Source organism: Seriola aureovittata, chromosome 8 (genome assembly GCF_021018895.1).
Source record: "Seriola aureovittata isolate HTS-2021-v1 ecotype China chromosome 8, ASM2101889v1, whole genome shotgun sequence".
NCBI lineage: Eukaryota > Metazoa > Chordata > Actinopteri > Carangiformes > Carangidae > Seriola > Seriola aureovittata.
In genome coordinates this window covers 24,235,560-24,260,972 of record NC_079371.1, presented here as the reverse complement: position 1 = coordinate 24,260,972, position 25,413 = coordinate 24,235,560, and the positions used below count along the sequence as shown (strand labels likewise).

General features: G+C 39.5%; 1 long non-coding RNA gene across 1 annotated transcript; it reads left to right on the top strand.

Moving 5' to 3' along the window:
* Nucleotides 1-24,371, top strand: LOC130173180 (uncharacterized). Its single transcript, XR_008828376.1, has 3 exons — nt 1-614; nt 19,474-19,585; nt 23,561-24,371. It is a non-coding gene; the product is annotated as an uncharacterized LOC130173180 (long non-coding RNA).
* Nucleotides 24,372-25,413: the final 1,042 nt, after the last annotated feature.

Below are 25,413 nucleotides of genomic sequence, written 5' to 3'. Positions count from 1 at the left end.
GAAGTACAGATTGAGAAGAACTGTGATCTAGGTCATTTGTTTGGTTAAGGTGTGATTGACAGGTTGAGACCGGAAGTGTGTGCATGTGTTGTGGGGGAAAACTTGACAGAGAAAAAAAGCGGGACTACGACAAGAAAAAGCACAGCGGACACGCATGGCTGCGAGTGTGAAAGTCTACAGCGATAACAGTTAAGTGTAGTTTTCAGTGTCCAAGAGACTGTCTGCTCGACACTCGGAACCCGGACATAGAAGCTACTGCTATTTAGTGTACAGCTTGAGAAGTTTCAGCTCGGAACTCCTGTCGAAGCTGCACTGTTATTAGCTTAGCCCAGCTACTGAGCTAACTCGTAGTGTGTTGTTAGCATTCGCTATCAAAGCGAACGGACTTAGCCGTGAGGAGCTAAACCAGCTTCTGCTATCGGCTGTGCCTGTGGTCTCAGCACGGGAGCACGAGGATTCGGATCGGCCGCTGCCAGTGTGTGTGACTTGTCATCGTTGGAGGCTGCCAGTGTGTGTGACTCGTCGTCGGACCCGGACTGCCAGGGACGCTCCATCACCTGCACACCGGCCTGTCTTCAATCCACCTGCAGTGTCGTCTTCAGGACTCGGACCGGGTAAACTGCTGTTCTTTGGATTGGAGGTAACACTTTTCCTTTACTGTTCCTGGATCGTTGGGAACAAAGTTGGATTTCCTCGCACTCAAAAGTCACCATATCAGGCCTGCAACGGGGTTATTTTGTTTTGCCGGCTGTGTGTATATGTGTGTGTGAGTGTGGGCCCACTGAGTTGTGTTTGAGTTTACTACTGAAAGTCACTAAAATCGAAATATTTGGGATTTGAATGTAATTTGAGTAACGTGAAAGTAACTTTGCATCTTAAAAGGTCTTTTGAAACTTAAAGAGTAGTGTTGTTGAAACTTAAAGGAGTAGGTTATACATTTTGGGGAACTTAAAAGTGTTCTATTTCACTGAGAAGGTATTTTTTCATTTCATGATCTAGCCTAGGTGTTGTGATTAAAATAAGAAGACAACAAAGAAGTTACTCTAACCATATTCTCAGTTAAAATCTATTGGTGTTTTTTTTTATTGCATTTAAAAATTGAAGTAAATCATTGATTTGTTTATTTTTCTAAAAGAGACTCGTGATATTTCCTTTGCTAGAGTTAAAATGGAGCATAGTGACTGCTTATGGTGAGTTATCATTTAACTATTGTTATTTGGAGAGTGTGAAGCAACACAAAATAATTCAAAGTTATTATATTTCATGTTTTAAGAGACAGACAGCCAGGTAAAAAACACTTTATTCAGAGTTCTAAGATTAAAAGGGTGAATTCATCTAGGTGTATCAGTTGATTGTGTATTAAAAAACGAAATCCAAATTACTTCAGAGAAATTACTTTAAAAATTAGGGTTAAAATACAATAAATGAACCCAGAAGCCTGCCCTTAGTAAAAGGTCTATTGAGGGGAGTGCTACATATGCATAAAAAAATAATTGAAAAAACTATAAATAATGTTTTTACATGTTTTAAAGTAAAATGATTGGGTTTTTTTTTCTTGTATTAAGGCCTATCAATGTGATAAGCTAATGAAAGAAACTTTTATTATTGTTGCCGCTGGACCACATCATATACTCGTTTTCTATCTCAGTCTGATCGTGCACTAATAAAGTACATGCATGGCAAAAAACTGGTATATTGATATCTGGTTAACAACAGGAAGAATTAAAAGGAAAGAGAGTCAAGATACAGATGGTGAATCAACAAGCCAAACAAACAAACAAAAAAAAAAAAAAAAAGATTTTCCCCTGCTTTCAGTTCAGTCCTGAATGCTTGATCATTATCACTAAAATAAAAAGTGATCTGAGAAGGAGTTATTTGGCCTCTGTATTGGAGGTTGGATGTGGGCAGCCAACATTTTTGAAGTTTTCAAATGGCCCATGAGCTGGAAAACGGTTGGGAGCCACTGTCAATTGATCAGCTTAACGCCGCTATCAGGCCAAAGTTCCACCTTTATACAGCACAAGAAATATCAAAATCCAACCATAAGCTTTTGTAACGAAAACCATCCTGTTGATGAGATAAACCTAGAGATAAAAATTGTTCTAAGAAAATGATCAGTTTTTTCACTTCATTCGGTCCAAAACTGTTTTGCGTTGTGTGTAATAAAATGTAAAGCTTGTAGGGGCAAGTAGCAGGACTTATATATAGGATACTTTATTTTTATTGTACTTTGTACTAAAATGTACTTTGTATTGAAATATGTCTTGAACCTCTGAATATACCTCTGATATTAACAGAGGTCTCTTCCAAGGTTTTTTTTCTTTCTCTCTGTACAGTCTGAGTTTTATACCATGCATACAGCGTGTGATAGTTGATATTGCATAATTCTGAGGCTGAGAAAAATACACAAAAACATTGTTTAGATGTGGCTCATTACTGACCTAAAAATATAAGATGTAGATAAGCATCTGTGAGGCAGGGATGAGTTGTACCCCGCAGGCATGGTTTCCCCACTTACTCCTATCTCTGCTTGTTTTTGCGTATAGCACCAACAATGGCGATGGTAAGCTGTGGATCTGTTGTTTGATATATTAATAAGAGAAGAAAAAAGGAAAAGAGGACAAGGGAGGAAAGAAATTATAAACACTGAGAGGGAAAAAGACAGCCTGACTGAAGATGTGAGTAACAGAGAAATGGATATCAGGAGGGCAAAAAGAAAAAAAAAAAAGAGAGACAAAAAACACAGAGGCCAATGCAACACATTTGTCTAGCTCATGCGTGTGCGTGAGTGAAATGCGGACACAAACACACACAAAGTGCCCGAGACGAGGCATTCATCTACCTGTCCCGTTCTGAATGTAGCTGAGTGAGATATCGGCTTCTCTCCATTTAACTCCAGCCATGGTCGAGACCAAGATAGCATCTGCCCTTTCTAAAGGCCCGCACAAATCCATAGAGTGCTGTGACAATTATCGGCAATCAATGTCTATTTACCTGCCATTCACAGTGACTGAATACTGCTGTCTGAATAAAGCCAATGTCTATCACAGTTTTTTGAATAAAAGGGCAGGAATGTGTATGTGGGAGCTTTTTTTTTTCCTCCCCACAAGGGTAAATGTAAAATGTAGTGGAATCATTACATTGATTCCCAAAAGCTGTGAATGAATGACACCTGTGAAATGAGGTCTTTTGGTCATTGTGATCGCATTTTCTTTGACGTAGATATCATCCACCTGTACCGTTAAATAGATTCTAGTTTTTTTTTCTATGTACACTTTCCTCTCAACCTGTCATGTCACCTTCTGCTCTCAGTGGTTATAAACAAAACCCTAGAGTAGGGGTGTAAACTTGATTGAGTTTGCTTTCTAAGTGACTCTCACCAACACCCAGGCCTCATTGAAGCATTTACTTACCAGTCTAGAAGAATCGTTGCGAGTTCAACATCAAACTTCATTCCCGTTTACTCTTGTCTCACTTCTTTTCTCCTACTGAAGTTAGCATGCTAACCAGCTAGCCCCCGGTCTGTCTCGTCACTTTCCGATAGCGACTCACTGTAGCCTCCAACCAGCTCTGAATACAGGGTGCGGCTCAGAAGATGTATTATAACCAATTGTCTTGTAAACCCAATGTTGGCCGAAGCTCATGTCAAGCACCACCACCTGCTCCCGGCCAGAAACCCAGTTTAAAGTTATACAGTTTTAAACCGCTTTTTGACCGGAAAGGACTTAAAGCTCCAGGTACTCTTCTTCAGGAACTAAAAGGGTCCTGTGGCCCATTGTCTCTGCGTTTCCACCGTGGCCTAAAGTCCCGGGAAGATTATGCAAAACTATTACTAAAATTACATTCCCTTATCATACGGGATGGGTAGCAACCCAAGCCACTCCGGTTGTTGTGGTCCTTTATTTTTTTTGAAGTCCTGTTTCAGTTCTTTTATTTTCCCTAGGACCTGTTTCACTGTGTGGAAAATTTTTGCTTGCTGCACACTTTTAAACATCGCGGGTGAAATAAAACTCAGCAAGTACTCAACCAGTCAGAAATGTTCAGCACTGCAGACCACATCCCCCAAAGTTCCTGAACCTTTGGAAAGTACTACACCCCGACCAGGTACCTTTTTGGGGGGTCGATCAATTCCCCTAGAACTAAATTTAGATGCTGGTTCCTGCGTAGGAAACACGCATAGTTCCTCAAAAGGTTTCTCATTCCTGGGGAAAGTTCCTGTGGTGGAAATGTGGCTTTATTCAGTACTGGTGGATTTGGCAACAGCCGTGGTTACTGGTGATGGAAGTATAATACTACTGCAAACACTCCTTGAGCTGCTACTTTGTCAGGAATACAACAGAAGAGCAGCCGGTCTATCTGTGCAGCCAAACAAACTCGTTTTTTATTGGCCATTTCCCAGCGTTAGTTTTCGTGTCCTGCTGTTTCCTTACAACACCAGGACACAGTAACAGGAATAATGTTAGAAGTTATGTGTTTTTGATCAACAATCATTTTCAGCACTAGCTTTTTGACAAATACATTGCTTTTGGTTTGACTGCTTCACAAAAAAAAAGGTTCCCCTATGTTTCGCCAGTTGGATGCTTTTAATACGAAGCAGCAGCAGAGGGAAATTTTGCGTTAGCATTAGATGTAACTTAATACAGCTCGGATACAGCTGTAGGAGAGTGAATAATAAACAGTAAGACTGATATGAATAGATATAATTACAAGCAGTAACACTGCATTATATGCTGCATCAGTTGTTGTGAATCCCTTGTGTGCGTGGAGGTAATTTGCATTCAGCATGGAACTGGCAGACCTCACCACAATGGACATAATAAAAATTGCTATACTCAAAGGTAATTACAGATTAAATATACTCTGAACCTCAACTGCTGAAAAAAAATGCCAACCAGAAATAATATCCAAAACAAGCTGAATTCTGTGAAAAAAACATTACAATTACTTTAATGTGACATAAAGATTAAGGAAACAACACTAAATCATTAAGCCTGCAGGTTCCTTGTTAGGAAGAGGCCTACTAATAAGAGAGGTTCTTATGAAATTAAAACTCGCTCCCTCTACTCAGAATTAAGGCTTGGATGTCTCTTTGGCCTTTTTACTACAACTATGTGTAAAAACTGTGATGGAAATATGTGCATACTTATTTGCAACACTTGGACATCATCATCATCGACAGACAGACAGACAGATAGACAGATTGACAGACTAAGAAACAAACAAACAAACAAAAAGCCTCTATTTCAACAAATGTCCAACCTACCCTATCAGGATTCTTGTCAGTCTTGCTTGTCAATCACTTGCTTTTCGACAGTTACTGGAGAAAACTGAATAAAAATTATGCAATTGGGGCATTTAAGTCCTTACTAATGTCAATATTTTGATTCAGACCAATAGACATAACCAAGACAAAATATTATCAATATCAAAATATCCATCTTTGACCTGTCTGCACTTTGTTCTGGTGCTTTTGCAACCAATAAAGAGATGGTACATTTGGAGAGTTGAGTACCATCAGCAGAAGGTGGGACAGGTGAATTACTGATTAAGATATTAATGTTAATATCAATTGTGTAAAGATATAGTATATACTGTGTATGTGTTCTTGTTTAATGATTAGGTCTTTTATAAGGATCAATGACAGTCTGTCTCTCATGCTACACACGTGTAGGTCTAATTTAGTCTCTTTCATATCTCTGTTTTCTTTCACAGTTGTCAATCGTGACAGGCTGCAAAGAGAAGTGACATTGTTTTGCCTTGTTAGTGATGCTATGTACTCCTGGCAGAATTCCAGGCTGTTTCGCAGTGCCTGAAAATCTTTGTGGAGCACCATGTTGAGGAGTATTCTGGCATCAACACTAGTGTGGAAATTAAGATATCGCTCACTGCTGTGCAGGGCGATGTTGTTATTCAGGCTGTTGGTTGAATCAAAAGGAAGTAGTCTTTTGCTGGTATATGTTGAGCTGTATTTGGCTTTAAAGTTGTTCTTTGGTTCAACATTAGTGCAGAGCTGATAGAAGCACTTGTTAATCTATCCAGATCAAGAAGTTAAATATTCTAATTGTGAGAGACAAGAACATGGTTCTTTTTGTACTGAGAGGAAAAGTGTTATGGTTGAACAGCTGCCCCCTTCAATCCCACACTGGGAACAGATCAGGATTCACCAGCTTTCAGTCCCTTTGGTAGGACCCCTACTGACCCCCCAAGTTTCACCCACTGTTTTTTGCATTACAGTCCAGACTGTAAGTATTAGAACAGTTTCACATTTATGTGTTCGTTTCTTCTTTTTTGATGCATTTGGTTTTTACTGAGCTGATGAAACCGCTCCTGTATACTTATGAGTTCATCCTGTTGCTTATGTCAGCAATTAATGCCAGTGTTCCAGTTCCATTGGCAGCCATACATGCCCAAGCCATAACAGAACCACCACCATGTTTGACAGACAAGGTGGTGGCTTTGGGTCAGTAACTGTTTATATCCACACTCAGTCAATAGAACTTTGTTCCAGAACAATGTTTTTGCAAACGGCAGTCTGGCCTTTCTATTTTTGTGTCTTACCAGGGGTTGTGATCTTGTGGTGAATCCTCATGAAGTGACTGTAGGCAAGGAAACACGTACACGTCCATCCTGGAGAGGATTCTTCACTTGCTTTGTAGTCTTAAAGGTTTTTTTTTATGTCTCCACACCAGCGACAGCTGTGGCTAGAGGCATTATGTTTTCAGGTTATACATCTGTCCCATGCCGTGTAAACATGCATCTGAACTGCAACTGGACTGGTTGACGGAGGCAAACCTCCATAAGGCGGTAATTCTAGTTTCAACATGGAAATGATTTCCCAGTGATACACAAACCTTGTACTCATCAGTCACCAAATTGCTTGCAATTTTCTAATTTTCCTGTGCAACAATGACATGTGAAATGTCCTAAAACATTATTGCTGGTTCAGAATTTGAGTAAGCCCTGAGCGTTAACTGACGCTAGTCCTACAACCATTTGTCCAACATCAGATCATGGAATGATGATTATTGATTGACTTTATTCATTTAAACACTGTCTGTTTAGTCTGGCCTTCTGAACACTGACTATTCAATCAGTCAGGTAAACATAACATATTCCCAAACAAATCTACAATTTATCAAATGACCACAAACCAATTGAGTTACGAGGCTCTGTTGCAGTTGGACACTGTCCAGTTGGTAGTTCACTGGTGAGAATGGCAATCACATGGGTCATCCCAGTCATGCAGTATTTTTTACCTTACTGTCAAAAAAACTGAATAATGTCAAAAAACTGAAACACTGTTACTCATCGGTTCTTTATGAGGTCAAAAGAAATATTTATACATTGTCTTGATTCCTCAAATTAAGATGGTTCTTTAAGTGCATTTCAGAAATTCTAAAGGAGGATCCAGCAGTGTCTTTTGTCTCATGTGAGGTTATGTTTTGGGTGATGATTTTAATTCTAATAGTTTTTTTTTGTTCTTTTTTATCAATTGGCATAAGCAAAATGTTTGTGAATCTTAACACAATGACACAGGCAAGTACTCTACACAGAAACGCAAAGGCAACACAAAAACAGACACACACAAAGCAACGGATACAGATACAGTGACACATGCAAACACACAGAGGCACACATAAAAAACAATAAAACACACGCGCCCACACACACACACACACACACACACACACACACACACACACTGTTCAGTGAGAAGCGCTGCTGGCATAAACAAAACCAGCACCACAAAGTACAGGGAGGAGTAATGCACAGGCATGAAAACGGGACAGACTATGTTTGACACAACAGAGAGTGTGTTTGTGTGTGTGTGTGTATGTGTGTTTGTGTGTTTGCGCAAGCATGTGAACTTCCAGTGAGTGCGATTGAGACTCTAATGTCACAAGCCTTGTAGAAATATTTCACTTCAAACTAAAGACACCCCTCTGAGAACAAACACACACACACACACACACACACACACACAAATGTAGACGCCTCCGAAATAGTTTAAGCCGACAGACCTCCACCAATACGACAGAAGAGAGGAGGAGAGGAAGATGAATTGAGAGGAAATGTTTGCAAAGGAGCAGAAAAGCAGAGTGGAGAAGAAAAGAAATGTGGAGAAGTGAGACACTTGAAAAAGAGGAGAGAAGAGGACGACGAAGAGAAAACAGCAGTGACTCCATGAACGAAAGTTTAATCTACTGACAGCTGACATTGGGCGAGGGCGAGGTACACCCTGGGCAGGTCACCAGTCTGTCACAGTGCTGACATACAGAAACAAACGACCATACGAGCTCACATTCACCACCTATGGGCCCCTTCAGAGTCGCCAGTTAACCTAACCTGCATGTCTTTGGCCCGGGGAGAACCCACGCAGGCACAGGGAGAACATGCTAACTCCACACAGAATGGCGCCAGACCCAGGGTTCGAACCCAGAAGCTGTGAGACGACAGTGCTGACCGCTGTTACGCCATGCCGCCCCAACATCCATACAATGAACAAGATATCACGATCCTTAAAGGAAAAAAACTCTCAGTAAATTAGGAGTGATGTACATAAGCCGTGATAGGCAAGTGATTTATTTTGTTGTTGTTGTTGTTGCCTGCCCAACCAGTGAGAGATGAGTGACTTTTAGGGAAGAAAAAAAAGAGGAAAAATTAGAAAGATGACCCCACCAAATGTTTTTTTCACATGCCTCTCAGGGGTTGTTTTCACAGACAAACCTTTCCAAGCTTCCACGACTGTAGTGTAGATTCAGGTTAGCCAAATACATGATAAATCAGGGTGGACATTACATTAGTTCTAGCGAGAAGACTCTCAAACGCCGCATAAACAAATCATGATAAATGGACCGTATCTATGGTTGCATGCGGTGAGGGGTGACGGCAGGACGACTGTGCAGTCTGTGGGCTGTCTTCCACAACTCAGGCAGGGGTCCATCATGCAGGTCAGCTGAAGGCAAGAAGCTCAGCGGTCCATCAGAGCTCGCAGCGGGACGCGAACAGCGGATGTCCAGTGTTCAGGCAGGGGAAGCCTTTGACTCGATGGAGCAACTGGACGCTGCATTTAGTGAGGGGATATAATGAACAAAACACGAAGTTAAGTTGCCCAGGCAACTTCAGCACATGGAGGGATGAGGAGAAGGCTTCAGGCTGCACTCAAACAGTGGATCTCTGCTGTAGGTTGCTTATTTTGAGGGGAAACCCTGGTTTGTTTGGTGAGACGAATCCAGGTGCCAACAGGCAAGACACTTTAGTGGTTACAGTTTTCGCTACACCAGCCATGAAGGCTGATGTGGAGATCAGGGCAGGGGCAAGCAGCACAGAGAAGTAGGAGCCTAGAAGGGCTTTCAGGCAGTAAGTGGATACCTCTGTGTCTGCTGTCCAGCGGCGTCAGTGTTTTGTAATGTTGAATGGTTGCCAGCAGGACACACATTTGCAGCCATGGCTACCTCTGATCCCATTAATGACCTGTTCCGTACGCTACAGGCTGCAGCTATCCACCTACTGATCACATGCGTAGTCAAATACAACAGGTGTAGCTTAAACTGAAAGATAAGATTAGTAATCCAGAGAAGTTAGTGTATAACGTTTTGCTAACTAATACCATAAATATTGTTTACGGTCCGAGACCAGCCAATCAAACTTTTCTATGTTGATCTGTTTCTTCAAATCCAAAGCTAATGAAATCAGCTCCTGTATCATTTCCCTCTGTGTGGTTTCAGTGGTTGCTATGGTCACACAGTGGAACCACCATCAACAAAGAGTTGATCACATTGACAAGAGCAGCAGCCACCTTCTCCCTTTTTGTTCTTGTCACTGCATTATGTTTATGATTTTTTAAAAATGGAGGAGTTCTGATTGAGTAGTAATGGGATCCCAAAATATCCTTCTCTGAAAACGTATCTATGTCAGTACTGAATATAAATTTGGACTTTAAAGTATGTTCTGATCTTTGACGTCGTGTATTGAATTTGCTGTTTGGAATGATTACAAGAAACTTTGAGAATGAAACAGGCAATGGAGAAACACCTAGACAAGAGGCCTACCAAGATTGGTAAATTAAGTGAGAAGTTGCAGTGAGAGAATCTTTATCATCAGGTGCACGAATAAACCTGCTGAAGCAGCAAAAGGTACTATTTCAAAATGAACTAATATCAGATCTACCTGCAGAGAGGCTGAATATGTTGGAGGCGCAGTGACCTCTCGTCAGTAAACACACAGCAGCAGATCCTTCTCGTTGCAGTTAAGTAGATGCATTCCTGAAATGGCAGGTACAAAAAAGATTTGTAAAAGCTGCCTGGACCAAAAAAGTTGTTATTCCACCAAGGCAAGAGGGTTTATTTTCTTTGATCAATATTTTTGTCAGTGAAAAACCAAAAGTAATCCACATTTGTTCAAAATGGATAGAAAAAATGACCAAAGACTGAAAATAAGAGAAAACAGCACCAAAAATGAATTATAAATAAGTAACTTTGAAGATATATGTCAATGTAAATGCATAAATATGTGATAGAAGCTTCCAAAGCGTTTACATAGGTAGTAAAGGGAAAAAAACGTGTGTTGTGGAAGGAACAAACACAGTAGTGACAACACTTTATTTAGCTGTCCTGCTGGGATACAAGCCAGTTTCCGAAGACCTTTCTCCTACTCTGCGTCTACAACTTCCCGCAATGACTAAAGAGGAATTAAATAAAGGAGACTGGCGTTTACTCAGTGTTTATTATGTGATGAGTGGGTGGGACTGTGAAAGATTAGAGCAACTTGAAGGTTTTGGTAGCACTGCAGTCTCAGTAGATTAGCAAACAAAATTTGGGTTTATTTTCTTCTTTACATCACCATGGGGTAGATTGGAGTTGACAGCAGCGTGTTGCAGAACTGATTAGACCGACTTCTCTGTGCTTTCTCGAGACTGATTGACACATGATGCTGCAGAAATGCAAATGAGTCCTCTCAAATCTGGTGATTTGTTTGTACTTGAAGTAAAAGGTGGAGCACACTTGTGGTGCCCCAGGCACAAGAAAACCTTTTCAAAACTCTTGATAAGCATTTATAAGCAATCTGAATTAAGTAACTCAGAAAAGTTGACTTTTTTTTTGAAGGTTTTTATTGTACTGCATTGTGCTACAACCAGTGTTCTTTGATTTGGTACAGTCAGTGAAGCAGTCTGGGGTTAGTCCATCTTTGAAGTGGCATTTACAAACATAATCTCAGTGGCCGTTCAACTGGTGAATGACACTTCAAAAGCCAAAAGAATAGAACAAATGAAATGTGCTGCTGAAATGTGGCTCACAGGGATCCACATCATGTAGCATCAAGCATCATTTTAGCATTTTATTTGACATGGATACAGCTGGTAAAAATCCTACGCGTGGCTTGGGATCTGAATGAGTCAGTCACAGGCTAGAGCGTAACTGATGGGTCCTCACATGACAACAAATGTTGCTGTAGGTCCAGGGATAAGAAAATACCTTAGAGGAGTGACCTATTGACCTTAAGATCAAAATGTAATATTCTCTTTCTGCTCACTCACTCGTGCTCTCTCTTTCCCCGAAATGATCTATTACACCCAGGCTAAGATAGTAGACGTTCAGGCAGTCGCTATGGCCCATTGACCTTGCCTCGAAGCCACCAATATCAGCATCCAAGGCTAATATACACACATGCTGGTGATGAAAAGAAAATACACACACACACACACACACACACACACACACAACCATTACACATATCCACAGGCGTATACCCCAACATGTAGGCTTAAGATCCTTCATAAATGGCTCACACCCAAATATTTAATAAAAATCTGTAATCAGCTTATGATAGCTGAAGAAAACAACATTTTTGAGTGGTAGTCTAATTAATGTTGACAGCTCATCTGAAAATGAGAAAAGCAGCGTGACATACAAACACATGTTAAATAAATACATAAAAATGCATTGAATAAAAACAAAATTTTGGTGTGAAGGGTCTCTGCGCTGTGAGGGGGCTCTCAATTAATCCAAGCTGCAACAAAAAATTCTGCTGAGAAATGGGAGTAATAGACACAATGATTATGATTGGATGTTACAAGTCGGCTGATTGCCGCACAGTTCTGTTGAGCCAGTGAGAGTCAAGCATGAATGAAGCAGCTGATACCAACTAATGCAAGTCTGACTTCAGCACTCTGCCTAAACTAACATCATGCTCCATTTAACCAGAGAAGACTCACCACTCTGTTGCTGCCTTGCACAAAACGTGCTGATTGGACACTTGGACATTAGCCAAGTTACTTTTTGTCCTTTTTTGTACCTTTTTGTTACTTACTGAATTTATGCTGATGCCAAAATTTCTGCTTTGAAAAAAGTCTGTCAGTCTAAAGGTTGGTTGGTCCAATATGGTCCAGATTGAAATCTCTTCTCAACAACTATTGGATGTAGTCTTATTGCCATGAAGTTTTAGACAGTCAAGACAGCCAGACAACAATTGCTATGAAATTTAGTCGTTCATTGTCTAGACATCGATTTATAAGGATTTGGTAATCCCCTGATCCCCTTTTTCTGTAATCATATTCACATATTGAAAGGGAAATCTCAACAATCAATGGATTGGTGCAAAATTAGGTCCAGAAAATGTCCCCATGCTACCTAAAGTAAAGTGATGATACACACAATACTTGCTAAACATCAGCTAATCTTATGAGACAACTATATGACAACTAATTGTTATCTATGTAGATCCTTAAAGGAGCTATTTTCTTTACCTTTTTGCCATTGATGCACAGCCAGCAATATCACTGACAGCTGTTTACTTACCAGCCTAGAAGAAGCGCTGCGAGTTGAGCATCAAACTTAATTTCTTTAGTCGCCAAGAACTGTCTCCAGAGGTGAAAAGTAGCGGGAGTGTAAACTCTTGTTCGTATCAATTATCTTTTTCTTCTGAAGTTAGCTAACCAGGTAGCCCTGGCCCGTTCTAACAAGTCTCCTCACTTTCTGATAGCAACCCACTGTAGCCTCCAGTCTGCCATGAATAAGTAGTGCTATTCAGAGGATGTATTATAACCTCTTGTGTTATAAAGACAACAATGGCTGAAGCTCTAGTCAAGCGTCAATCACCACCACCTGCTCCGGGCAGGAAACCACATTTTGCAGCAGAGAAAACTTACAAATAGCCCTTTTAAACTTAGATTATTTTGTTACGCAACCAGTTGCCAAAGGTCAGCAAACCTTTCAGTACAAATTTGAATAGAGTCATTAATTTTGCTTCATAGCGTAAAGAACCCAACCCTACTGGTATATAAGAACATGCATCTCCAGCATTTAACCACTCTTTTCTTTAGTCTGTTTTCCTGCCAGTCCTTGAAACCTTTAAGCACAGTGAACTTATCATCAGTGTATGGGACATGTCACATGCTGAAAACAAGGTTATGGCCATGGTCACGCACACTGGTCAAATTCCTACACCTACAGTATAAATCCCTGTCTATCTTCTCTCTTTCTTTCTGTTTCTCACTCAGCCTCCAGCTAGTGTATTTTTCTCCCATCATCCCATCATCTTTTCTTTTATTCCATCTCTCACCCTCTCTCTCTCTCTTTTTCTCTCTCTCTCTCTCTGACTCGTGCTCTCTCTCCACAGTGGCGGGTAATTAAAGTGGTCAGGGCCATTCCATTACCCGGGGGGTGGGAGACTTATTCAAAGGCTGCTGAGATCAAAATGAAAACCAATTAGCGCTAGGGTTCTGTCCTTTTATAATGCAGGCAGAGCCAGCCAGCTTATTGGTTGGCCTCTGTCTTTTCCTCAATGCAGAGAGCACTAGCAGGCTCAGGTTAGATTGAGGTTAAAGTAGAAAATATGGAAATGCACATGGGAAGGGAGGAGCTGTCTGTATCAGGTGTCATTGAAGAGCTACTTGTAGGGCCATATGCATACAGAAAGGACACACATGATATGCTAATACGGGAACATTTCAGTTGTTAAATCATAGTGACATCATAGGGCTTGTAACCTTAGCCACAGTCTTCTTCATAAAGACTGAGAACATAAAACCAGAGAAAGGGGAAGAGGTTAAAGACTTATTCCAATGGCCAAAGGCCTGTATCTTGCAGTGCTTAGTGTGGTGAATTAGTCAGTATGTAAAATTCATAGTTTTGGATCAATTAATAAAATGTGGAAATCCATTTTTACATGAACATGAACATCTGTAGCACATTTCATGGAAATCCATGTAATTGCTGACAAGCTATTTCATGCAGAACCACAAATGTCAATTTGTCAGTGGCGCAAGAGGAAGTTAAATGAGTATCAATGTCAGTAAGGTGAATCCTCTGAGGACCATGAATACAAAATCTAGTGGCGTACATCCAATAGTTTTTGAGATAGTCAGCCTGGACCAGAATGGTGGACCAATAGCATGACTAAAAATACCAATGCAAACACTTGTTTAGCATTGAGCTTGTTTAGCTTGTTGTGTTTTAGCTTGTCTGGTTTTTATTAGCAGTCACACTAGGCATGTAAAAAGTGATTTACATCATGATGCTTCTACCCCTTCACTAGTTTGGTAAACTATAAGGGGATCTCTTTGACCAGCAAGCCAAGGGTCACATACCCGACAAAGACAGCTGAGAGGGTCAGTAGACATGTTCGTTGGTATTTCTTTTCATTTTCATGGACACAAAACAGCATACCGATATCACATAAGCGATATATATACTAAATTTATGGATGTTCATCGGAGAAAATACACTGCAAGGTCAAGACTTTGTGTGAGTTTGATGAGTGTAGCATTTGCCCTCTGACCTGATGTCACTTTAACTGGATTGTTAACAAAGAGGGTTAATAAGAAGTGAAAAGAACATCATTTCAAACAGGCCTCTGATCTGAATGACCAAAACTGACCAAAATGTTCAGCTGCTTCGTTTCATTTCTAAGAATATTCTATTGTCATCCAAAGACACTATGATTACCCCTATCATCAGCTCTCCTGAATGCATGCCAGTAGTTAATATCAACTCATACTATCTTAACAAAATTAAAGCTCTACAATTCCAAAGACTTTACACATTGAAAGCTTTCTCTGCCTTTCCATGGTATTCCTCTGCCAGAATAAAAATGAGCTCAGCTGTCACAGATAGTTGAAATTGTGCCAAATGCCTGTCCATTTGAGACCTTGGATATGAGCCCTAATGCTTAATGTCTACTTGATTAAAGGAATACCCTGACTTTTTGGCAAACAAGTACTTTGATCAAATTATTATTGTATGATGATATGATTTGTAACAGATTTACCTTTGGGTCATTAGTATTAATTGCTGTTGTGCGTCTAAGATGGCGCAAAGCTACAAATGCCTTACTCCAAAAAATCTTACCCTGAAAACATGAAATTGGGGGTAACATTTAGTGTCATATGCAAATTATACTGCTTAGTCAGTTGATTGTAATTACCATATCCACATAAATACTCATCTCTTGCCTGCAGGTGTTTTAAAATCAAACAAGGGTCTGGTCAACCACTGCTCTAAATCAGTGGACAAAATATATTAAAATGATAGGGAGAATAATTTCACTTGCTGTTGGTATTTCAGTAGCTTTGCTGAAAGAGACCTCACTTTGAAATAAACTGAGTGCAAAGTTAGGAAAACAATTACGATTCTTAAAAGCTTTACCTTTGGTAAGTGGCCATGGTGTAGGTGTGATAATCCACTCTATTAGAACACCAGAACACTTCTCTTGTTTGTTAAATTTATTATGTGTCAAGTTAAAAGAGTACTTTACCAATTTGCCATTGTATTCCTATAACACTGCTGCACTCAAGATGGACAGGTTTTAAGAAAGGATTAAATTACAGCTGAACCAGAGATATGCATTTCTCTTCCTCGTCAAAACCTGTTGCCAACATTAACCACAACAACAATTACCCATAAAAACATGACATTTTTTCGATAAGAGATTTCAGTGTGTTATTCTAGTACCAGCTAATGTAGCCTTGAGCCATTAGCCTCAAGAAGGCATTTTATCAGACTTTGCGCCACCCCCTCTGGAGCTGCGGAGGCTTTACACAACTTTTTTCACATGTGCAATAGTAGGTTACTCCCAACAACCCTTTAAAGCAATAGTTTAACATTCTTGGGAAATACACTTATTCACTTTCTAGTGGTAAGTTACATGAGAAAAGTGATACAAAGCTTTGCTTAGCACAAAGAATAGAAGCAATGGGGAACAGCTAGCCTGGCAATATTCAAAGGAAACCAAATCTGTCCACTTACTTACAATTATCAACACATTACATATTGGCTGTTAAATCTATAGAGTGTAGACATGACAAATCAACATTTTGTGGGGGGTTATGTGCTGGCTTAGTTCTTGATTGGAACCAGTAACTTCCTGGAATCTCTGGGATGGTTGCTAGGCAACTGGTTCGGATCACAAAATACGGAAAGAAAATAAACGTAACAGTTTGCCTTTTTATTGGGTTTATGCACTGTATTATTTCTTGGCTGGGAACACACTCCAGAAAGTTACACTTAAGTAATGTATAACTGTCCAACTTTAAAAAATAACAAGGTTCTTTATGTGGTATGTGACCTTCACAGTGCTAGTTGTGTCAAGAGGCACATTTTTTCTTCAAGTAGATCAAATTTGCTTCATTTTAATCACATTTTAAGGTATACAAAAAGTAATTAAGAGTTAAATCAAAAGTAGGCTGAAAATGTCCTGCATTTCTTTTTGGCTCTCATATAAACAGTGCAAATGAGATGTAATTACAGTGAATGTGATCAGAGTAAGGCTGATCAGAGGACACAGTACCATGTATTCACTGAGACAGTGAAAAATGAGATAAACATACAAAAACAATTGAATTAGCATGTAATTAGATTTTAAGACAGGGAATTCAACTTGAGCTGCTGAAGTTTTGCTGCTTACGGACAAATTCTCTCTCTGAATGAGCATCAGTTGACTCTCCACCACAACCCTGTTCCAGATGTGTGCACAAAAGAGTGCAGTGTAAACTGAATCTAATTAAGAATCTGATTCAAAATGTATTTAGTATTGCTACAGTTGATAAAATATGAAAGGAATAAACAGTTTCTTATTGCCATGAAACTTTCTTTTCTGTTTCTACTTCCTGTCGATCATAGCTGGTCTCACCAGGGAGACTGTTGTCAACAGATTTATCCTACTGCCCAGTCCTGAGATACATTTTCATGGTCAGAGGGTTCTTCAGAGGTTATGAAAGCATTTGTGTTCATAGCAAGTATTAAACTTTTCTGACTATTCTATCGGCTCAAAGCCAGTATTATAATTCAGAGATAGAAGACTTGAATCTGTCTGGTTTTTTTTTTAGGGATACGATACAGTTAGATAGTGTTTAACGGGGAATTGCTGCTCAACTGTGTCTCTTGCAGCTCTGTGGTTTGACCCACCACGTTCACTTGAAGGTAATAAGCCCTTTGTCCAGCAAGTCGTCAATTACTGTCTCCTCTGTCCCTCAGGCTTCATACAAATCAATAGTTTGGAGGTTTGAAGGCTGGGATAGTGATCGGAGGGCGTGCTCTGCCCCACTTAGCTTCTGTCTTACGACTTGAAACCCAAAGCCAAGATAGATTCTGGCTAAATCCACCCAAATGAGCAATGGGAGTACCTGTTCTTCTGTGTTGAGGTCAGTGGTTTGACCCTTCAGGTCATTGTGATGGAGATGGGTAATTTATCTAGTCTCTGTCTTCATCTGCTCTCCACTCTGCCCTTCAGGCAATGCACAGATCAGTCTAGTGCATATTGGATGGCAGTTGTAGGACACATGTGACTTGACTGCAGCAGATCGATGGGACAACCAATGCGAGAAATTTGGACTGGACATCATTTTCTGGTACAACCTATTCCAGTCTACTACAGTTCTGATACATTTAGCTATTTCATGACAGCTTAGTGAAGAGTTGCAAATGGGTATTTCTCAAGTAAAGGTTGTTTGGATGGAAATGTTGGGCTGTTGGTCCACCAATATATTGACAGTTATTCAAAGTATTATCATGAGATATTGTACCAATCCTAACGGTGCCTAGAGGATGGAAAAAGCAAAAAAAAAAACCTGGATGAACGCAAATCTTTGAATTTGTATGTAGTTGCACTGCCTCTGAAATTTATCGCCCCATTCTGTGGGAACACACAAAGCTGCCAAACATTAGCATGTTGACGCTGTTGCTGTGAACATGGTGCCTTTGGAGATTCACGTTTAGCTCAAGTCACTGTTGTGCCATTTTTTCCCAGTGTCCTAATTGGAATCTTGACACTGTCACTTACAGCTGCTGAAAAAAAAAAAAAAAACACAAACCATCTAGCGAAAAAATGGCAGGACAGTCAAAATGAATAAATAAAATCCAGCAATGACTGTAATAGATTTTCAAATGTATTTTTTGCTTTGAATTATAAACAAAAAATCTACTGTATTGTATCTGCTGAGACAGGACAAAAATGAAGGATTTTCTTGAAAAAACTAGATGGTTTGGTCTTACTTTGTTTTCATACACAAAATCAATCACTGAATGAAGTTACAATACGAGATATTAGGAAACAGACAATTCATCAATATGCTTTAAATGCACAAATTAAATTTAGAAAACCTTTAGTCAAAGACTTTTCAAATACAGATTTAAACTGACAATGCAGATTGTATGGTGTTATTAAAAACACAATTCCAAACAATGGAAAAAAAATTCTATAAATTTCCATTGATGCCTTTTTTTTTGTCTTACATTCATTTTCTCTTTGCTCCTGTTCCTCCATACATTTGTCTTTTTTATCCTTTCTTTCTGCTCCATTGGACAAAGTAGAGATATCGCTGTGGCTCAGATCTCTGTAATCCTCCTCGTTAGTTAATGGCGGCTGAAGAACACAGATTACAAGCAAAACAGACACAAACCTCTGAGGAACATGGTAGAGTTAAAGTTGATCTCAAATTTCAAAAGAGCCTTATAGAACCAAGTTAGAATGAGTAAGGGCCAATAACTGATTAAACTAAACAATAACCTATACCAAATGTTAATAACTTGTCATGTGAATAAAGTTTTTTGACAAAAATGTCAAAACAAATCAAATTTTTTAATTCTGAGGTGACGTTTGTCAAGTCAGGTTTGAGTATAAAAATCACAGATTACAAACTTACTTCAGAGGGCTCAGTATAGTTCTGTTCAATAACCCTTCCTCTGTTCTTTGACCCTCAAAATAACGTTTCCTGGCAAACTGTAAACCACCACAGCTATCAAACACAACAAAACCATCTACCTTAGCCTCTGAGAACCAGCAATCAGAAACTTTTTCAGCAATTCAGGATATCTGTAGGTTTTCTACATTTTTCCCCATTCTGCCAGCATTGTAAGTGGTTCGTGTGAGAAACTACACTAACTGCATTTACAGTCACAAAATCCTTTACTGTACCACAAAGAAAAGGTCCGTGCGTATGGTCTGTGGTGAATTACTGACCTTTTTTCTGTCCCTCAGGCATCCTACAAATCAGCTGTTTGGAGGCGAAGCTGATGATGGACCGGTCCTCTCTACCCCGATCAGCTTCACCGGAATGACCTACGAAACAAAACCAAGCAGGACTGACAAGGTTTCTGTCAAATGAAATGTCCACTCTATTCATTCTAATTATTTGGTTTGCCCCCAAAATTCATTTGCGTTTGACAAGGCATTCATTCACAGTTACCTCTAAATACGCTCAGATGTGACAAGCTGCTCAAGCAGAAAGGTGTTTTGAATTTTTGAAGAAAACCGATTGACTTAGAAGTGAAGGAGCTGATTGAATTGAAAGCAAATTAAACCGGGCCGTGGTTATTATGGAGATTGAGTCATCAGTCTTCTTGTGTCTTCTCTGTCCCCCAAGCGTCCTGCAAATCAATCTACAGCTGAAGTGGTCAGTATTGCTTTCAGCGGGAATGGGGACTGGTAAATGCGACCAAACATAAGCTGTAATGGATTGAATCTGAAAACAAGCTAGAGGTCATGATGAGGAAGACGGGGTATTCATTCATTCAGTGGCTGTCTTGTGAATTACTGTCCCATCAGGCCTCTGGCTGACTGATGCAGTTGAGGTGAAGAAGGCTGATGACCCATCTGCCTGTGAATGAGGAAGCACAAAAAGGGTTATGGACCAATGTATTAGTTTCAGGGATGGGCAAATTATTGTGACTGAAGTGGTTTTGGATGCCGCCCCTGTGCCCTTTTTCCTGAAGTGCCCTTCTGAACCTGAGGGATGTATTATTATTACGATTACTTTTTACCTAATTATGCATTATCACTTGTCATGAGTGAGTCTGCCAAGCTGCTGCTGAACGAGCGCTGACATCTTTTCCTTAATTGTTGGCATTCATCTCCTTTAGAGACTGAGTTGAACTCCAAACATATACTTTTCTTTCTCTCTTCGTGCATGACTGAGCACAGTGTTGTATAATTTGTTCTTTAACAGTATCATGCAGATGATTAAATTAGCAGCTCTGGGTTGGTTTGCGCGTTTGCCAGTTGGTTTTTTAGTAATCAGTTAATTAGATCTCACACATGGAGGCTGCATTTGTGTGCATTTGTGTGTCAACTGTTAGCCTCCAACTGTAACTGTTTAACTATTGTTATGTGCATTAGTAATGTGATTCTTTGTAAAAGATGCTGTGTACTACACATGACAGCAGCAGTAGCAAATCTCTCTTAAATTCAGGGCCAGTCTTTCCTGTGCTGAAAGTCTCTCTCCTGCATCTCGTCGCTTTGTCTGCACATCTTCACCTTTCCGCACTCCTTCCTGGTTGAAGAAGTATTGGATTATCCCTTTGAACTGACAGTAAGTTTATCAAATGCGCAGTATAGCGAAAACACGGCAGTGTAGAATCCTGCATCTACCTGCCTCAGTGCTCAGTGTTCTAACACTTCCTGGCTCATCATCTGGACTGTAGTTTGGAAGCACACGGGAAACTTTAGGAGTTGGAGCATTTATTTATTAACAAATAGCCTTAAGTGCGAATACATCGCACTGTATGTTCACAGCTATACTGCTAACTTCTAACTGCTCCTGGTCAATTGCCTCACTGCTCTCTCTCCCTCTATATGTTTTATTGGAAACTTCTCAAACTTATTGCAAGATTTTGCACAGAGATGAAATATCAGTGTAATTTGCTTGTTTACTTGCTACTCCTGCTTCTTAATGCACAAGCTTTGTTTCCACACGTCTGCACATGCGTATTTTTGCGTGCAGTATCATTACTGATCACTCACAATGGTAGAAGCTGAGTCAAGTTTTTTTTTAGCCTTAATGTTACTAGATTAGCAAGATTTCCTTTTACTGTATTGTGCTTTTAAGCATTACTCAGCCCTAACAGTGTTAGTCGTGTTTAAACCACAGGCGTTTCTGATACTGATCCTGAGTAACATGTCTTACTGCCACTGACAAGTAACTCTTGACATCTTTACTGGAGACACAGACTGGGAACAGAATCAAATAATGAACTGCCAAGAATTACCGCTCTCACTCAATGTCATGATGAGTATCTCAAAAGGCTGTGAAATGCCAACTGCCAGAGAAAATCCCTCTCACCACTCGGACCGACGGTGTATATCACAAACAGCCGTTCATTTGATAAAATATGGCTAAATAAACTGATTTGTGCCACACTGTTACCTACTATGAACCTCTGTTAGAAGGTGTGGGGGGGCCAGTTCTGCCCTCACTTTTTAAAGGACCTATTTTTAAGTTTTGCTATTGCTACATCGTTAACGTTAGCATTAACAGCTGTTTGCCTACTATTCAAGAAGAAATGTTCCAAGTTCAGCATCAAACTTCATTCATTTATTTGTTAAGAGCTGTCGCCAGTGTTGAAAACCAACCCTCTTGTTTTGTTTCTGTTTCTCTCATGTCTTTTCTTGTGCTGAAGTTAGAATGCTGAATGCTAACCGGCTAGCCCCAGATCGGCCTGCCTGGCTTGTCACTTTCCGATAGCAAGTCACTGTAGTCTGCCCTAAAGAAGTAGCGCTGCTCAGAGGTGTATTTTAACTTCTTGTCCTGTAAAACAATGACTGAAGCTGTTGGCAAGACTGAAAAGCAAACAGCTGTAAATGCTATTCCTGGCCGTGTAGCGATAGCACAACTTACAAATAGCTCCTTTTGATTAGTTTGCTCAGTGGAGGTGGGAGAGAACAAGAAAGAAGCGACGACAGCTATCACTAACAGGCTGAGACCCCCTCATTGTCTGATTTGATTTGATTAGTTGTCAGAGAAGAGTTTAAGAGTCTGATTAATTAAATGCTGCTTTAAAGGCTTTTCTGTCATGTTGTGGCCTGGGACTCGTGATTACTCATCATCGCATAATGGCAGTCTTGGTGCTTGAACTGAAACCCTCATTTACATGCATCGAAAACAACCTTAAAAGCAGCACGTTACAAATGACCAAATTGTTTCAATATTTACACAAATTACATGAAACAAAGATCTGGAATATTTTAGAAAGAGGCTCATTAATATTATTATTATTATTATTATTATTATTTTGGAATAATGAAAGCTTCTGAGCTTTTCTCAGATTGACAGACTTTCAAGAAGAAGTACATTACAGTATTTTTGAGACAGCTACACAAGGGCAGGTGAAATGCCAAACTGAAGTGTAGGAACTGCATAAATCAGACATTATCCTGTACATTCAAAAAAATTGCCTCTCCAGGCATAAAAATAAATAACACACATATATGTATCGGTGATATTCTCTCTCTAACACACACATATACACACTGATGCAGGCAGCAGGAACAGTAAAAATGTGCGTTGCTCAGCGGTTGCTGCTGCCTTTGGCCTGCAGACACGGAGAAGGTTGAAATTCAATCAGTCACACTCTGGCAAGGACCTCGAAAGTGTGCGTGTGTGTGCGTGTGTGTGTGCATTTTGAAATGTGTGTATCTATGCATATCCCTGAATGAGTCTGTGTACAATAAGTACGATAAAGTGGCTGCTTACCCCTAAGTATTAGTGCCTGTGTACATGCACATGTCTGAAGAGTGTGTGTGCAGTCATTCATGCGGTTGTGTGACAGTGTGTGTGATTTGATTCTGTGTCTTTCTTATTAAATCTCTGCTGCTTTTCACCTTAAACCACATTTTAAGTAAACAATGAAAGGCAAGAGAATACTTTTTATATTTTTGGTTTTCTTCCCATTTTTTTTCTTTATGTCAATATGATCTCTTATTGCTGTGGGTGAAAAATACTGCATGTTTATTTTTTCTCACATTTCAATGTCTAAATTCAGATAATTGCGTTCCTTGAATACATGATGTCTCTGTCGTGTCAGATCACTGTGTTGTAATTCTCTGTATTCCTATCATGGATCAATAAACCAGTATTGAACCATGATTGCTTTTACGCTCACACTTTCAGCTTACACGTTTGCATATAAACAACATAAACAAAACAACCACAAACTGTCTAGACTTTACATTACTGATAACAATTTTCCAAACCATTTAATCCATTTCTAGCTTGATTTCTTATTATCCTCTATGAAATTGACACTGTTCTGAGACTATTATAATTCTGAAACCTCCTTTCTTTGTGTAGGTCTTCTCATTGGAATTTCTATGTCAACACCCAAGAACAAAAGGCAACGACAAGAAAAGGTGGTCCTCATTCACAGCTGGTATTAACATACAGTCAGTATCTGGAAATCGTATCTGGATGAATAAATAAAAAAAAAAAAAAAACATGTTGATGCAGATGAATGCACACAGAACACACTGTGGAATTTTGATGTTATGAAATTGACCCGACCAGATTCAGGGACAATATTATGATCAGATGTCATCAAGGTGTGAATGCAATCTGTGCAGCATGGCCGCACTTTTTCCAGACAAAAATCTGACCAACATGTTTAAATATGTCACTTGTGTCTCAGCCAGCTCCACCTACCTAATTTTCATATTCAAGGACAATCTCAATGGCTGTATCCAAAATCAATGATAAAAGGATGGACTTCACAGTGACTCTGAGCCACAGAATATATTTAAAGTGACGTTTGGGTCGTGACGTATCACATTTTATGGAGGCAATAATGATTCAGGCCATGCCACACTTGTGAATGATGCAACAGAATTATGATGATTACTAAGTATCCATACATATATTCAATTATTAATCACTGTCTATATCTGGGAGTGATTTCAGCCAAAGCAAATATAGAGTAGAAATAATAAGAGCACTTTTCAATACCAGGTAAAAATGCCAAGTCCCATCCTCACGTGGTTTCCAGTTAACATCCAGACTCAAATAAAATACGTATTTATAACAGGTGCAAACGGAGTCTTTAGTTTTTCAATTCCCCTGCCAGAGTATAATATTAAAGTCATCAGCATTTTTGATCACTAATCTCTCAACACCCTCAAAATATTTTGTTCTGTGAATATGTAACCAGTGAATATTTCAAAAGAAAGAATACAGCTTTTGTTTTGTACACAAAAAAATCATTTGTTGTTTCTAGCTTCAATCATCCGTCATACGTCATGAAAGGAAAAAAAAAAAAGATGAAACATTTTTAAGAGATTTTCAAGTAGAACATTGATTTGATGATATTTAGATTGTTTTTCTCTCACTTCAATTGTATATAAAATTCTCTTTGAATGGCAAAGCAGTGGTGTAACAATCCCCATAATGTCTCCATCTGCAATAGGCTTTCTTACATGTGTACATATTGTTCTGTTTGTTGGGAGTTGGCAGATATCAATTCATTTGTTTTGTTTTGTTTTATTATTGGTCATTTTCAACCCCATATTTCGAACAAAAACACAACTGCATTTTTGTCACTCATTATCAGACAGAATACTGACTTCATATTTACATGATCTTTTTTGCATCATCACCTCTGGCAGGTAGGAATAGAGAATGAGACCTGGACCTTGACTCCCATATAAATAACAGTTTGGTATATATTCTAATTTGGTGTTATGTTGCTCTGGATGAGTTAAATGCCCATATTGTGAGATTAGCGAAGATCTGCCAAATGGTGCTGACATACTAACAGACTAATCTCAATTATCTTGCCTTATGTGCGGTAAACATTATGAGCACAAAATGAAAGTATTTCAATTTCAGCATCTCTCACAAATTAGATGCTATCATCTTATATTTATAATACAATCTAAGCAACATGCTATCAAACTAAATAAAACACTCTAAATTATTGTGTCTTACCAATTGCACCTCTGGTGGGAACAAGACCTTGGCCTTGAACCCCTCCACTCTGGGTCTTAATTATCATAGTCTGAACTATCCACAGGTTGACGACTGTGTGTCCCACGTCTTCTTTGTCCAAGCCCAGGGGTCATCTTTCTACCTGTGGCACATCCGCAGTATGAATGAGAATTTCAGTGTCGAGACCGTTGTCTCCCTCACCTCTGTGTCTCCTGTCTGTGTGTGTG